Below are 6,180 nucleotides of genomic sequence, written 5' to 3'. Positions count from 1 at the left end.
CTTTGGCTTCACTACAATCCCATATATGGTTGAAAGCAGTACCAGCAACATATATGTGATATTTTCCCCTTGTTCAAAGCAGATCCTGCAAAAGAAAATTCGGTTCTGTTCCATAAACGGGGAAGAGGCCACTAGTGGGTGCTAGAAAGTGAAGTAGTGTCCAATTTATTGGGGGGTGGGAATAGAAGGAGGAAAAACGTTTCCCCCATTTTTGCTGGTCATTCCCCCTCCCCCTTCCCATATCACAAACAAGGGTTGTTTCCATGATGTGGAAATGGATGGGGGGAATAACAGGGAAACAAGGGGTAATGGTTTTCCTCCTTCAACTCACCCTCCACTCCAACTTAAGGTGCTAAAAACAGATATTTTGGTGGAGTTTTTTGAAAACATTATTCCCAACCAGGAAAAAAAATATTTCTTATAAAAAGAAATAATAGCAACACTTATGCAAGCATCATTGATTCAGCTAATTCAATCTAGCTAGAACTAACAATTGTGTTTAGAATAGAATGATTTTTAAGAAGTTAAAGGTACTAAGTGCCCAGATGTTTGATAAATAACCATTAGTTCCTACTTTATCATGTAAAACTTCATTGGGAATCTTCAGACATGCTTTTGTCAGACTGCCATCCAAAACCCATTTGTTTAGGAGAAAATTGTGTTGAATTCAGACCTAGTTGTACACCTTTTAAAAGCTGTTTTTCAAATGGTCATGCTCGCTCACCTTGGAAAGGCAAATACATATTTGGTTCAAGTGGTGAGAGGGATGTCTCTTGGGAAGAAAGGAGTGATATGTTTGTCATTTGGGGTGAAGCAAAGATACAGGAGTAACTAAAAGAAAGTCGAAGAAATATAAAGACGAATACACAATGTTGCTGAAGACTTCTCACACAGACTTCTGTACAAAGTTAATATACAGTCACTCATATGCCAAAATAGCCACTTATAGTAATGAAAATATTGCCATGAACAATGCATGTGTATTATTCATTTCAGCCCCAAGCACAACAGAAAGCTTACAAAGATTAGCAGAATGGAGGAGAGATCATGTGTGCAGGTAAAGTTACTGCCCGTGTAAGTAAGCACCTTCTCAGATATACACATCAGCCAATCAGATTGCACATGGGAGGTACAAAAAAGGCTATTGGCTTCATAGCTTAAATGGATATACTTTCAAGTACATGCATGATGGGAATAAAATAGGACATCCATGAAAGTGTGATGGAATTACTCCTATGCAGTGTCTATGTGAAATTGAGGGTCATGCCCTTCTGTCACAAAGTTCATTTGCATTATTATGCGCTGATTTGTTGTTAACAATAATAAAATAGAACAGTATACTGCACAAGTGTACATCCACTCATAGGTTCTTGTGCTATCAATGCTGGATGTTGAAATGTTAGCCCCATTATTCTACCTATGGCTTTTCAGTTGTTTTATGCATTTTAGATAAAAAGGCAAAACCATAGCCAAATTCAGAAACAATCTCCTTACCTTTTTCAAATTGTCGGAACATCTATTGAAATAAAACATACCCTGTTTCCCCGAAAATAAGACAGGGTCTTATATTAATTTTTGCTCCCAAAGATGCACTAGGTCTTATTTTCAGGGGATGTCTTATTTTTCCATGAAGAAGAGCTCACATTTATTGTTGAACAACAAAATGAACATTTATTATATACTGTAAAGTAGTTGTCATCACAAACCAGCATAACCAAACTAGGAATCCTATCAAGAATTTCTTGTTACTACTATTATTTACATGTGCAACAATCTATGGTACCTTTTGCAGTTTAGGTTTCACAAGGTTTCCACGCTGATTTCTCTCTATTCTAGTTTCAGTGTAGTCATGAATGATGAATAATATAATATACTATAATAATAATAATATGATAATATAATAATAATATAATGATATACAATATATTAATGAGATAATATAATAATAGGATATAATAATAACAGAATATGATAATAATATGGTATTAATAGGATAATATAATAATGGGATATAATAACAGAATAGCATAATAATAAAATAATAATATGATAATATAATAGAATAATAGTATAGAATATAATGATCTAAAATATATTAATAGGGTAATATAAAATTGAATATAATAACAGAATAATATAATAATATGAAAATATAATATAATAATAATATAATAATAATATAATGATATAATAATAATAGAAAAATATAATATAATGATATAAAATATATTAATAGGATAATATAATAATGGGATATAATAATAGTAACAGAATATGATGATAATAATATGGTAATAGAATAATAGTGTAAAATAATAAGTTTCATGGCATAGGATAGGAATAAGGATGAGAGGAGAATCCCTATGTGTCCTGTACCTTTGAGAAGCAGAAGCAACAGGATGAGTGGAAAGCCCTCTTCCTTCCCTCCCACCCTCCCTTGCCCTGGCTCCAGGAGCCAATCAGAAGCCTTGGGGGCAAAGGGAGCATGGCCTTGTCTCCGAAGGAAGAAACGGAAGTGCAGCAGCAGCAGCCACGGAAGGTTCTTCAAGCCGCGGCTGGGGGACAGGCAAGGCAAGGCAAGGCAGGGAGGCACAGAAAGCAAGCACTTTCTCTCCCTCCCTTCCTCTGATGTGTATGAGTGCTGCTTTAGTCCTGCAGCCATGCTTCCTAATGGAACTCTCCTGCAGCCTTAGTTGCTAGGTCTTGCTTTCAGGGGAGGCCTTATATTTGGCAATCCCCCCAAACCCCTGCTAGGTCTTATTTTTTGGGGAGGTCTTATTTTAGGGGAAACACGGTAAGCACACAAAAGCTCCAGAATATGGTTTTTAATTTGAGGACAGAGACACAAATTAAGGATTATCATTTCAATACACTTGCTGGGGGCAGGAAGCCAGATTCCTGGCAAGGTCAAAGGGAGTATTCATCCAGGCTAGCCAAATGTGTAAGGACATAATGGTTTTTATGGTTGTATTTACCTAGTTTCCCAGTTTTGACCAAAAGGAGAAAGGCAGAGATGATCACATTAAGGCTTTAACGAAGGCAGCCCTAGTATTCTGAAGTGAGAAGAATTCTGGGAAATGTAGTTTAGGGCAGGGCCTTTTGAATTCTCTGCCATAGTGGTCCTCACCTTCCCAAACTCCATTTTCCAAAATTCTGCTTACCGCCTTCGGCCAACTCCTCCTCCTTCTCCCTGAAAATTTTGGTGGGGGAAAACCCATATTCATTACAGTAGAGTCTCACTTATCCAACACTCGCTTATCCAACATTCTGGATTATCCAACACATTTTTGTAGTCAATGTTTTCAATATATCGGGATATTTTGGTGCTAAATTCATAAATATAGTAATTACTACATAGCATTACTGCGTATTGAACTACTTTTTCTGCCAAATTTGTTTTCTAACATGATGTTTTGGTACTTCATTTGTAAAATCATAACCTAATTTGATGTTTAATAGGGTTTTCCTTAATGCCTCCTTATTATCCAACATATTTGCTTATCCAACATTCTGCCGGCCCGTTTATGTTGGATAAGTGAGACTCTACTGTATCTAAAAAGATTTCAAGGTAAAAGGGATTTATTGGGAGTTGGGCTGTGAGGTAGGCAAAGTGAGAGGCAAGAAAACGCCAAAGTTTATCTAGTATGTTTCCTGTTGTTGTTGTTGTTGTTGTTTCAAAGGCTGGATGAGCATCTGTTGGGGGTACTTTGAGTATGCTTTTCTTGCCTCGCTGAAGGGAGTTGGACTGGATGGCCCCAGGGATCTTCCAGTGAAATAGAACTGTTAAGTTTATGTTGGTTAAAATTCCCTAAAAATCAGTGGATGTGCAAATCTTTCTGAAACTTGAGGGGAATGATGCCTTGGTTATGTTGTATCATTGTAAATAAAAACTCAAGGAGCCAACTCTTGTAGTTTTTTTAAAAAAATGTTGTTCATAAAAACGTTTTAAAGTTCCCAAAAATCAGTGGATGTGTGAAACATTCTGATATATGAGAAGTCGGGGGTAACAGTGGTAAATGTGTTTTACAATTGTAGCATGTTTCATGCCTATAGCGCTAAACATGAGGGAGAAAGGAACCCTGGAAGCTTCTCCACTTGCACAATTACATAACGAAAATGTAACAAAAAATTCATTTTATTGTTATAGTTATGATATGGGCCCCTTACGGTATTTTAGAAACACTTTAGAAATTATTTACACACACAACCAATTTAATAATGAGTACTGAAACATTTTTTCATTGATCACACAGGCCTTCTCTCTCTCTCTCTCTCTCTCTCTCTCTCTCTCTATACATACACACACACACACACACATATTGTACCTGTCATGCCCCATGAAGCCCCCCACTGTTTACCCCTAGTTAAACTCTTTTTAGTTATAGGGATTAATATTTTATGTACAGTTTCTGCAGTGTCAGTCTACACAGCTTCTTTATATTTGAAACCTTGGTCATCTTGCCCCTTTAAGAATCCCCTCAGGGGCAGAGCCTCAGGCAAGGTCCTTTTGGTTCTTGGAAGAGTCAGCTTTTTTGGGACTTGAGGGTGAAGAGAGTGGATGGCTGGAGGGTCTACAAAATTGCAGTCGGAGCTGTGTGAGCTGTATTCAAGTCCAGTCAGAGTTGAATATTGAGACCAGCTTAGAGACAGTTGAACACCATACAAGAAAGAGACAATAAGAAGAAATAAAGCTTCAAGGCCCTCAGTTTGGCCAGAATTGTGTCTATCTCTCAAAGACTTTACCACTCCTCATAAAGACTTTGTAGTGAGATTCAGGGGGAGAGTAAGTCTAAAATTCTTGTCAGTTAATAAATTCTTGTTTGATTCAGCTATATAATCTCTGACCTCTCTACTCTTCCAAGTAATTAAGATTGCATGGGGGTAGAACAGTATCTGTTCTGGCTTACATACAAATTCAACTTAAAGATAAATCTGCAGAACCAATCTTGTTCAAAACATGGATAATGCCTCTAGCTACTAGCCATGACCATATTTAGATTCTTTACAAATATATATGAGGGCCTTCAGATAATAAGCACTTTATAAGACTGAGATTGATTATTGTTGTTTTTACCTGCAGCAATTGCTGTATTTTACTGTTTTTTAATCAGGGGGGCACTGTGAAGTTGTGATGTTTTATGTTGGCTGCTTATTGTTTTATGTTATTTTTTTGCACTTTTTGTATTTTACATGTTGCACCTTGAGTTGAGTGCTTTGTGAGCCGCCCTGAGTCCTTCTGGAAGATGGTGGCGGGGTATAAATAAAGATGACGATGATGATGATGATGATGATGATGATGATGATGATTTCCTGTCAGTGACCACAATATTTTATTTCTTAGCTCAATTTGGCACATTTCCCTGCCTGAAGACATTTCTGTACATTTTGAATTACAAATTGGCCTTTTGTTAAGTAAGGCCTGTTTTATTTTGGTTTTGAACAGTGCTTTCTGTGTCCAAGGCTAAAGGTAGTACCTTCTCATACTTTTGTATTCTATTGGAAAATTCTCCCATTTTTCACCTGTTAAAACCATTTCTCCTCTTCTCCTCCCCTTCCATAATGATTTCTGAACTGATAATCTAGCCACAATAATCCTAGAGTGACTGATTTTTTAAAAAACTCTCTTGCACTAAAGAATTTTACTTTCAAAACATCTACTTTGCAAATAGGAAGAAACAAATTATGCAAAGTTAGTTAAAGCCATCTAATCTCACTTCAGGGAATTACCTGCCCTGAGTCCCCCCCGGGTGAGAAGGGCGGGGGTATAAATGCTGGAAATAAATAAATACCTAAAGGGGAAAATAGTGAAGGTAGAAGGGTGAGGTTTTGAATAAGGTTTCAGATACCGATAAGTAATGAATCCAGAGATTTCATGTTTAAATTATTTGTTGTAAATATCTATTCGGTTTATGTTCTACACAATGGTCCCATTTAAGAAAAGATAAGCAAGCTGGTCATGCTTATCACACTGAATTAAAGGTGTGTAAAATTCCAGACATTGTTTTGGGTTTTGGAACAATTTGGCTATTGGAAATCCAAACCACAAATATAAGAAACAGGAAGGGCTCCTCCAAAGCATTTATAAATCAAAACACAAGCCCTGGAATCTTTTGGATAAATTAAAAAAATTGGTTGATTCAGACCTTTTTTTTCAGTACAACATATTGCTCATTGCTCCAG

Source organism: Anolis carolinensis, chromosome 1 (assembly GCF_035594765.1).
Source record: "Anolis carolinensis isolate JA03-04 chromosome 1, rAnoCar3.1.pri, whole genome shotgun sequence".
Lineage (NCBI taxonomy): Eukaryota > Metazoa > Chordata > Lepidosauria > Squamata > Dactyloidae > Anolis > Anolis carolinensis.
The sequence above is the reverse complement of the archived record's forward strand: the minus strand, read 5'-3'. Positions refer to the sequence as shown.